The 11275-nt window shown below is 42.5% G+C and overlaps 1 pseudogene across 1 annotated transcript; it reads right to left on the bottom strand.

The window, feature by feature from the left end:
• Nucleotides 1-9881: 9881 nt before the first annotated feature.
• LOC309810106 (RNA-binding protein with serine-rich domain 1-like) lies at nucleotides 9882-10890 on the bottom strand (annotated as a pseudogene). The gene has a single exon. The product of its transcript is annotated as an RNA-binding protein with serine-rich domain 1-like (transcript).
• Between the last annotated feature and the right edge of the window lie 385 nt (nucleotides 10891-11275).

Raw genomic sequence — 11275 nt, 5'->3', positions numbered from 1 at the left:
GCACATGCTGGTAACAGCCAAGGTCTTCTTTCCATTCATCTTTAGGGAAGCTCTAAGAGAGAGTTTGCCTTTGGAATTTTTCTCTGTGTATTTGTTTAACAATCATTAAAAGAGATTTGGTGGACACTATATTTTGCTATTTCCTCCTCTTTCTTCTGTTCCTCTTCCTTCCCCTCCTTCTCTTCCTTCTCCTGAGGAGTTTCCATCTAAATGTTGGTAATACATTCAGTGCCATCTATGGTTGCCCTTGGTGTGGGAATTAATATGGATCACAGGTGGAGCTTTCTAGCCATGCAATGGTGGAAATAACATTATACTAGAATTTAGACCTGGGTTGGTCCTGGTTTTTTAAGTGTTTGTATCAAAATCATAACTCAGGTTTTCTGATTTCACACCCTGTACTCTTTCAATCACATCATTATTTCTTCTATTTTTATGATGAGATCTCTGTATCATTTGCATATCAACTCCAATTGGGAACTACTAAGTATTGTGGGGTTCCCCAACTGGAGGAACTAGGTTAGCCCAATGGAGTGTACAATTTTCCTGGGACTGGGAGGTTTGGGTTGGGGCACATTCAGAGAAGGTCTTTTCCTTAAACAGTTACATTACTGAGAGAAGCCTAGTTTGGCTTTACAGAAGCAGGGCTAAGGTGAAGTCTGGAGGCAAAGAGAAGGAAAGCAATGCTAGAATAAATAACACAATTAGCTGGGAAGGTGTTGTGGACTGAATTTCACCCTCCCAAAAGATATGTTCAGGTCCTAATCCCAGTACTTGTGAATGTGATCTTATTTGGAAATAAGGTCTCTGCAGATGTAATCAAGATAAAATGATGTTCTGCTAGATTAGGGTGGGCCCCAATACAATGACTGGTATCCTTATAAAAAGAGAGACATTTGGACACAGAGAGAGACACACACAGAGAAAACACCATGTGATGATGAAGGCAGAGATTGGACTGATAAGAAAAGGAGTTACGGAGGAGAGGGGATTAAGAGCACTGCTTAAAGGAGCTCCAGAGAACAGCGCGAGTCACGGCTAACAGCGTGGACCCCAGAGATGGGCGTGAGATGCTAAGGCTGCTTCTGCTGCCAACAAGAAGCCTGTGTGCGAGCGCAGGTCACCGTCCATGCCCCCTTTCCAGGGAGCCTGTGCAGCCCACCACTGCCAGGGTCCCGGGATCCAGGGAAAACTTCCCCGGGAGAACGCAAGGCACGCCTCAGGCTGGTGCAACGTCATGCTGGCCTCTGCCGCCACAGGCTCGCCCCGCATCCGTACCCCTCCCTCCCCCCGGCCTGAGTGAGCCAGAGCCCCCGAGTCAGCGGCTCCTTTAACCCCGTCCTGTCTGGGCGAAGAACAGATGCCCTCAGGCGACCTACAAGCAGAGGCGGGGCCAAAACCAAAGCTGAGCCCTGGGAGCTGTGCAAACAAAGAAGAGAAAGGGAAATCTCTCCCAGCAGCCTCAGGAGCAGCGGATTCAATCTCCACAATCAACTTGATGTACCCTGCCTCTGTGGAATACATGAGTAGACAACGAATCATCCCAAATTGAGGAGGTGGACTTCGGGAGCAAGATTTATTATTTTTTCCCCTTTTCCTCTTTTTGTGAGTGTATGTGTATGCTTCTGTGTGAGATTTTGTCTGTATAGCTTTGCTTTCACCATTTGTCCTAGGGTTCTATCTGTCTATTTTTTTTTTTTTTTTACTTAAAAAATTTTTTTTTCTTAATAATTTTTTTTTACTTTAATAACTTTACTTTATTTACCTTACTTTATTTTATTTTATTTTATCCTCTTTCTTTCTTTCTCTCTCTCTCTCTCTCTCTCTTTCTTTCTTTCTTTCTTTCTTTCTTTCTTTCTTTCTACTTTTTCTCCCTCTTATTCTCAGCTGTGTGGATGAAAGGCTCTTGGTGCTGCAGCCAGGAGTCAGTGCTGTGCCTCTGAGGTGGGAGAGCCAACTTCAGGACACTGGTCCACAAGAGACCTCCCAGCTCTACGTAATATCAAATGGCAAAAATCTCCCAGAGATCTCCATCTCAACACCAACACCCAGCTTCACTCAACGACCAGCAAGCTACAGTGCTAGACACCCTATGCCAAACAACTAGCAAGACAGGAACACAACCCCAGCCATTAGCAGAGAGGCTGCCTAAAATCATAATAAGTCCACAGATAACCCCAAAACACACCACCAGACGTGGACCTGCCCACCAGAAAGACAGGATCCAGCCTCATCCACCAGAACACAAGCACTAGTCCCCTCCACCAGGAAGCCTACACAACATACTGAACCAACTTTAGCCACTGGGGACAGACACCAAAAACAATGGGAACTACGAACCTGCAGCCTGCAAAAGGGAGACCCCAAACACAGTAAGATAAGAAAAATGAGAAGACAGAAAAACACACAGCAGATGAAAGAGCAAGATAAAAACCCACCACACCAAACAAATGAAGAGGAAATAGGCAGTCTACCTGAAAAAGAATTCAGAATAATGATAGTTAAGATGATCCAAAATCTTGGAAGTAGAATAGAGAAAATGCAAGAAACATTTAACAAGGACCTAGAAGAACTAAAGATGAAACAAGCAACGATGAACAACACAATAAATGAAATTAAAAATACTCTAGAAGAGATCAATAGCAGAATAACTGAGGCAGAAGAACGGATAAGTGACCTGGAAGATAAAATAGTGGAAATAACTACTGCAGAGCAGAATAAAGAAAAAAGAATAAAAAGAACTGAGGACAGTCTCAGAGACATCTGGGAAAACATTAAATGCACCAACATTCGAATTATAGGGGTTCCAGAAGAAGAAGAGAAAAAGGGAAAGAGAAAATATTTGAAGAGATTATAGTTGAAAACTTCCCTAATATGGGAAAGGAAATAGTTAATCAAGTCCAGGAAGCACAGAGAGACCCATACAGGATAAATCCAAAAAGAAACACGCCAAGACACAAATTAATCAAACTGTCAAAAATTAAGTACAAAGAAAACATATTAAAAACAGCAAGGGAAAAACAACAAATAACACACAAGGGAATCCCCATCAGGTTAACAGCTGATCTCTCAGCAGAAACTCTGCAAGCCAGAAGGGAGTGGCAGGACATATTTAAAGTGATGAAGGAGAAAAACCTAAAACCAAGATTACTCTACCCAGCAAGGATCTCATTCAGATTTGATGGAGAAATTAAAACCTTTACAGACAAGCAAAAGCTGAGAGAGTTCAGCACCACCAAAGCAGCTTTACAACAAATGCTAAAGGATCTTCTCTAGGCAAGAAACACAAGAGAAGGAAAAGACTTACAATAACAAACCCAAAACAATTAAGAAAATGGGAATAGGAACATACATATCGATCATTACCTTAAATGTAAATGGATTAAATGCTCCCGCCAAAAGACACAGACTGGCTGAACGGATACAAAAACAAGACCCATATATATGCTGTCTAAAAGAGACCCACTTCAGACCTAGAGACACACACAGACTGAAAGTGAGGGGATGGAAAAAGATATTCCATGCAAATGGAAACCAAAAGAAAGCTGGAGTAGCAATTCTCCTATCAGACAAAATAGACTTTAAAATAAAGACTAGGGCTTCCCTGGTGGTGCAGTGGTTGGGAGTCCGCCTGCCGATGCGGGGGGCGTGGGTTTGTGCCCCAGTACGGGGGGATCCCACGTGCCACGGAGTGGCTGGACCCGTGGGCCATGGCCGCTGGGCCTGCGCGTCTGGAGCCTGTGATCCGCAGTGGGAGAGGCCACGGCAGTGAGAGGCCCGTGCACCACAAAAAAAAAAAAAAAAAAAAAAGACTATTAGAAGAGACAAAGAAGGACACTACATAATGATCAAGGGATTGATCCAAGAAGAAGATATAAGAATTGTAAATATTTATGCACCCAACATAGGAGCACCTCAATACATAAGGCAAATACTAACAGCCATAAAAGGGGAAATCGACAGTAAAACATTCATAGTAGGGGACTTTAACACCCCACTTTCACCAATAGACAGATCATGCAAAATGAAAATAAATAAGGAAACACAAGCTTTAAATGATACATTAAACAAGATGGAGTTAATTGATATTTATAGGACATTCCATCCAAAAACAACAGAATACACATTTTTCTCAAGGGCTCATGGAACATTCTCCAGGATAGATCATATCTTGGGTCACAAATCAAGCCTTGGTAAATTTAAGAAAACTGAAATTGTATCAAGTATCTTTTCCGACCACAACGCTATGAGATTAGATATCAATTACAGGAAAAGATCTGTAAAAAATACAAACACATGGAGGCTAAACAATACACTACTTAATAACGAAATGATCACTGAAGAAATCAAAGAGGAAATTAAAAAATACCTAGAAACAAATGACAATGGAGACACGACAACCCAAAACCTATGGGATGCAGCAAAAGCAGTTCTAAGAGGGAAGTTTATAGCAATACAATCCTACCTTAAGAAACAGGAAACATCTCGAATAAACAGCCTAACCTTGCAGCTAAAGCAATTAGAGTAAGAAGAACAAAAAAACCCCAAAGTTAGCAGAAGGAAAGAAATCATAAAGATGAAATCAGAAATAAATGAAAAAGAAATGAAGGAAACGATAGCAAAGATCAATAAAACTAAAAGCTGGTTCTTTGAGAAGATAAACAAAATTGATAAACCATTAGCCAGACTCATCAAGAAAAAAAGGGAGAAGACTCAAATCAATAGAATTAGAAATGAAAAAGAAGTAACAACTGACACTGCAGAAATATAAAGGATCATGAGAGATTACTACAAGCAACTCTATGCCAATAAAATGGACAACCTGGAAGAAATGGACAAATTCTTAGAAATGCACAACCTGCCAAGACTGAATCAGGAAGAAATAGAAAATATGAACAGACCAATCACAAGCACTGAAACTGAAACTGTGATTAAAAATCTTCCAACAAACAAAAGCCCAGGACCAGGTGGCTTCACAGGCGAATTCTATCAAACATTTAGAGAAGAACTAACACCCATCCTTCTCAAACTCTTTCAAAATATAGCAGAGGGAGGAACACTCCCAAACTCATTCTATGAGGCCACCATCACCTTGATACCAAAACCAGGCAAGGATGTCACAAAGAAAGAAAACTACAGGCCAATATCACTGATGAACATAGATGCAAAAATCCTCAACAAAATACCAGCAAACAGAATCCAACAGCACATTAAAAGGATCATACACCATGATCAAGTGGGGTTTATTCCAGGAATGCAAGGATTCTTCAATATACGCAAATCAATCAATGTGATACACCATATTAACAAACTGAAGAAGAAAAACCATATGATCATCTCAATAGATGCAGAGAAAGCTTTTGACAAAATTCAATACCCATTTATGATAAGAACCCTGCAAAAAGTAGGCATAGAGGGAAGTTTCCTCAACATAATAAAGGCCATATATGACAAACCCACAGCCGACATCATCCTCAATGGTGAAAAACTGAAACCATTTCCACTAAGATCAGGAACAAGACAAGGCTGCCCACTCTCACCACTCTTATTCAACTTAGTTTTGGAAGTTTTAGCCACAGCAATCAGAGAAGAAAAGAAATAAAAGGAATCCAAATTGGAAAAGAAGAAGTAAAGCTGTCACTGTTTGCAGATGACATGATACTATACATAGAGAATCCTAAAGATGCTACCAGAAAACTACTAGAGCTAATCAATGAATTTGGTAAAGTAGCAGGATACAAAATTAATGCACAGAAATCTCTGGCATTCCTGTACACTAATGATGAAAAATCTGAAAGTGAAATCAAGAAAACACTCCCATTTACCATTGCAACAAAAAGAATAAAATACCTAGGACTAAACCTACCTAAGGAGACAAACGACCTGTATGCAGAAAATTATAAGACACCGATGAAAGAAATTAAAGATGATACAAATAGATGGAGAGATCTACCATGCTCCTGGATTGGAAGAATCAATATTGTGAAAATGGCTCTACTACCCAAAGCAATCTACAGATTCAATGCAATCCCTATCAAACTACCACTGACATTTTTCACAGAACTAGAACAAAAAATTTCAAAATTTGTTTGGAAAAACAAAAGACCCCGAATAGCCAAAGCAATCTTGAGAATGAAAAACGGAGCTGGAGGAATCAGGCTCCCTGACTTCAGACTATACTACAAAGCTACAGTAATCAAGACAGTGTGGTACTGGCACAAAAACAGAAAGATAGATCAATGGAACAGGATAGAAAGCCCAGAGATAAACCCACGCACATATGGTCAACTTATCTTTGATAAAGAAGGCAGGAATGTACAGTGAAGAAAGGACAGCCTCTTCAATAAGTGGTGCTGGGAAAACTGGACAGGGACATGTAAAAGTATGAGATTAGATCATTCCCTGACACCATACACAAAAATAAGCTCAAAATGGATTAAAGACCTAAATGTAAGGCCAGAAACTATCAAACTCCTAGAGGAAAACATAGGCAGAACACTCTATGACATAAATCACAGCAAGATCCTTTTGGACCCACCTCCTAGAGAAATGGAAATAAAAACAAAGATAAACAAATGGGACCTAATGAAACTTCAAAGCTTTTGCACAGCAAAGGAAACCATAAACAAGACCAAAAGACAACCCTCAGAATGGGAGAAAATATTTGCAAATGAAGCAACTGACAAAGGATTAATCTCCAAAATTTATAAGCAGCTCATGCAGCGCAATAGCAAAAAAACAAACAAGCCAATCCAAAAACGGGCAGAAGACTTAAATAGGCATTTCTCCAAAGAAGATATACAGACTGCCAACAAACACATGAAAGAATGCTCAACATCATTAATCATTAGAGAAATGCAAATCAAAACTACAATGAGATATCATCTCACACCAGTCAGAATGGCCATCATCAAGAAATCTAGTAACAATAAATGCTGGAGAGGGTGTGGAGAAAAGGGAACACTCTTGCACTGCTGGTGGGAATGTGAATTGGTACAGCCACTATGGAGAACAGTATGGAGGTTCCTTAAAAAACTACAAATAGAACTACCATATGGCCCAGCAATCCCACTACTAGGCATATACCCTGAGAAAACCATAATTCAAAAAGAGACATGTACCAAAATATTCATTGCAGCTCTATTCACAATAGCCCGGAGATGGAAACAACCTAAGTGTCCATCATCGGATGAATGGATAAAGAAGATGTGGCACATATATACAATGGAATATTACTCAGCCATAAAAGGAAATGAAACTTAGCTATTTGTAATGAGGTGGATAGACCTAGAGTCTGTCATACGGAGTGAAGTAAGTCAGAAAGAGAAAGACAAATACCGTATGCTAACACATATATATGGAATTTAAGAAAAAAAAATGTCATGAAGAACCTAGGGGTAGAACAGGAATAAAGACACAGACCTACTTGAGAATGGACTTGAGGATATGGGGAGGGGGAAGGGTAAGCTGTGACAAAGCAAAAGAGAGGCATGGACATATATACAGTACCAAACGTAAGGTAGATAGATAGTGGGAAGCGGCCGCATAGCACAGGGAGATCGGCTGGGTGCTTTGTGAGCGCCTGGAGGGGTGGGATGGGGAGGGTGGGAGGGAGCGAGACGCAGGAGGGAAGGGATGTGGGAACAGATGTATATGTATGACTGATCCACTTTGTTATAAAGCAGAAACTAATAAAAAAAAATCTAAATATTTTGGATTTTCCAGCTACTTTTCTGTTATTCATTTCTAGTTTAATTTCATTGTGGTCTGAGAGCACACATCATATGATTTCTATTCTTTTAAATTGGTTGAGGTGTGTTTGGTGGCCTAGAGTATAGTAATTATTGGTGAATGTTCCACGTGAGCTTAAGAAGAATGTGTGTTCTGTTGTTGTGGATGCAGAAGTCTATAAATGTCAGTTAGAACCAGTTGATTGATGATGCTGTTCACTTCAACTACATCCTTGCTGATTTTCTGTCAATTACTGATAAAGGAGAGTTGCAGTCTCCAACTATAACAGTGGATTTGTCTATTTCTTATTACAGCTCTAGCAGGCTCTGTCTCACGTATTTTAATGCTCTGTTGTTAGATGCATACACAAAAAGAACTGTTATGCCTTCTTAGAGAATTGACCGCTTTAACATTAGGTAATGCCCCTCTTTGTCCCTGATAATTTTTGTTATCCTGGAATCTGCTTTGTCTGAAATTAAGATAACTACTCAGCTTTATTTTGATTAGTATTAGCATAGTGTATCTTTTCCTTCCCTTTACTTTTAATCTATTTGTGTCTCTATATTTAAAGTGGGTTTCTTGTACACAACATGGTTGTGTCTTATTTTTTGATCTAGTCTGTCAGTCTCTGTGTTTTAATCGGTGTATTTAGACCATTCATATTTAAACTGATTATTGATATAGTTAGATTAATATCTGCCATATTCAGAACTGTTTTATTGATTATTATTTATTGAACTTTCTTTTTTTTTCTTTTCCTCTTTTCTGCTTCCTCTGTTTTTTTTTTTTTTTTCGGTACGCGGGCCTCTCACTGTTGTGGCCTCTCCCGTTGCGGAGCACAGGCACCAGACACGCAGGCTCAGCGGCCATGGCTCACGGGCCCAGCCGCTCCGCGGCATGTGGGATCTTCCCAGACTGGGGCGCGAACCCATGTCCCCTGCATCGGCAGGCGGACTCTCAATCACTGCGCCACCAGGGAAGCCCTGCTTCCTCTGGTTTTAACTGAACATCTTATATAATTCCATTTTCCATCCTCTCAGCATATCAATTATACTTTAAATTTTTTTTCAGTGTTTGCCCTAGAGTTTACACTATGCATTTATAACTAATCTAAGTCCACTTTCAAATAATACTATACCGCTAGTGTAGATACATTATTACAGAGTATTCAATTTCTTCCTCCCATCCCTTATAGCACTGCTATCATTCATTACACTTATCCATACACCATAATCACCTAATACGTTGTTGCTATTATTATTATTATTTTTTTTTTTAGACAATCATGTTTAATTACCTCACAACCGAAGCTGCCTTTGGGGCCAAGGGACAGGAAGGAGGCAGCAAACCCAACACTTGAGCAGCACTCTAATCCTAGGTTTATTCAACACAATTCTTTTCTCTACACAACAAAGTACAAACACAGTATTATCTAAAATGCTACAAAGTTACAAAACTCAAAACAGAAAATGTATAGTACTGACTATACAATAAAAGCCAAAAAAGCAATGTACACGTTGCCAAGGTAACCTGCACGACCACCATGAATAGCAACACAACAAGGGGGTTCTGTGATGACCTGACAGAGCTGGCTCTCAGCTTACCAGTTTCAGAGAGAAAGGGAGATGTAGGTTTGTGTGTGTGTGTGTGTGCGTGCACGTGAGTACACGTGAAAAGAACCATTTTGGGTATTTGGCCCTAGAGGTCAGAAGAAGATTCGAGCAGGGGAGCAGGGCCAGGCTAACAGGAATGGCAGCTGTGTAAAAGCACACCTTTTCTGTGGGACCCTGCAGGCCAACAGGTTAGGGCACGACCAGCCCACCAGATAGGCCCCACGTCATCTGTGGAATGGGAAAACATGCTCCCAGGCTGGGGTTGTACCACCTCCTGGAGCCCCCTGCTCATCCCTGCTGGCTCTGCCACTAAACTGACTCTCAGGAACTAGAAATGCGGAAGCTTTCTAGCCAGAAAACCGGAGGGCATCTTCATAAGCACGACCCCAAACCAACAACACTCCTGCAGCCGGAACTCTGCCACCAGGGGAAACGTAGCAATTACTGCCTTCACCTTCAAAGCCTGCCCCTGAGTGAGGGATTTCTTTCCTACCGATCCTCCTTCTGCTAGAAAAGTGACAATTGGATGGGATACAAGTCACAGGGCAGAGCTTCGGTGGCCCTGCTTATCGGGAGGAGGTGGAGCTGGGGCGGCTCCTGTGGTGGCGGCGGCCCGGGGAGCGGGATCGCTGGCGCACGGGGGACCTGCGCCGAGGGGAACGCGACCTGCTCCTCCTCCGTGGGGGTGACCTGCACCACATGGGAGGCGGTGGCAGCATTCTCCTGGGAGGGCTGAATCGCCTGGGGGGTGGCCGAGGCCAGGGGGCCAGCACAGCAGTGGCAGTGATCTCCTGGCCATCCATTTGTCCTCCGTCCATACGCTTCAGCGCCTTCTCGGCCTCATCTGGATTCTCAAACTCCACATATGCATAGCCTTTAGACAGATGGGGGTGCATCCTGTCTACAGGCATGTCAATCATTTTAATTTTCCCGTAGGTGGAGAATATCTCCAGGATACGATCCTTGGTCACATTCCTGGTGAGCCTTCCAATGTGCACTTTGGTGGGTTTAGGAGAAGGGCTCCACCTTTTCCTTTCCCTTCCACCTCTTTTGGGTGGTTTGGATTTGGAGTGGGAACACCGCCTGTTGTCAGGCCTGCGCTGAGAAGGACTCGGAGAGCCAGGGGAGCTGCCGGAGCTGGAGCTGCGGGATGTGCTGGAACTTCCTGAGCGGCTCGATGCAGAAGATGAGCTGGAGCTGCTGCTGGAGCCCGAGCTGGAGGTCGAGCTGGACCGAGACCTGGTGCTGCTGCTACCACTGGAAGCGCTGCGCCTCTTTCCAGTTTTATCCCTGCCACGATCCTTCTCGCTCGACTCCTTGGTGGCCCCCTTTAAAGCGATCCTTGGACTTCTCATCAGAGCGGTCTTTGCGTTTGGCAGGAGAAGGAGCCCTAGTGCTGGACTTTTTATTATTTTCTTTGACTCCTAGCAAGCTCTTCTTTTTCACTCCGGATAAATCCATTCTCCCCTTCTGAGGTGTTCAAAGCAGCAATGGCAGCCTCACTTATCTGAACTCTCACTTCTAACTTGAGTCTGAGAAACAATCCCTAATCAACTGCAATTTACGCCAAAGGGCAGCAACTCCCCAGTCTAGGTGCCGGGCCGCGAGCACTTCCAGGGTAGGTAGGGCCCGGTGTTGTGGGCCTGGGTCTCCAGCTCGGCGAGAGGGCCCCGAGGGCGGAGGCCGGGCTCTCGGCTGCTCCGAATTCTGGGGGCCTCACTGGGCCTGCCACAGAGCCAGCGAAGCGAGGGCGCCCTTCCGCCCTCCGAGGCCCCAACCACTTCCGCTATTATTATTTTGAATGAACACTGATCTACTAGATCAATAGGAATAAGAAAAATTAAATATTTTATATTCCTGTGATTTTTTTACTCTTTTTTACTGCTCTTCCTTTCTTTATGTAAATCTGAGTTTCTGACGTAAATAATCCT

This window comes from Mesoplodon mirus, assembly GCF_964341445.2.
Source record: "Mesoplodon mirus genome assembly, chromosome: 9".
Classification (NCBI taxonomy): domain Eukaryota; kingdom Metazoa; phylum Chordata; class Mammalia; order Artiodactyla; family Ziphiidae; genus Mesoplodon; species Mesoplodon mirus.
Note: the sequence above shows the minus strand (reverse complement) of the source record. Positions and strands in the feature narration are given on the sequence as shown.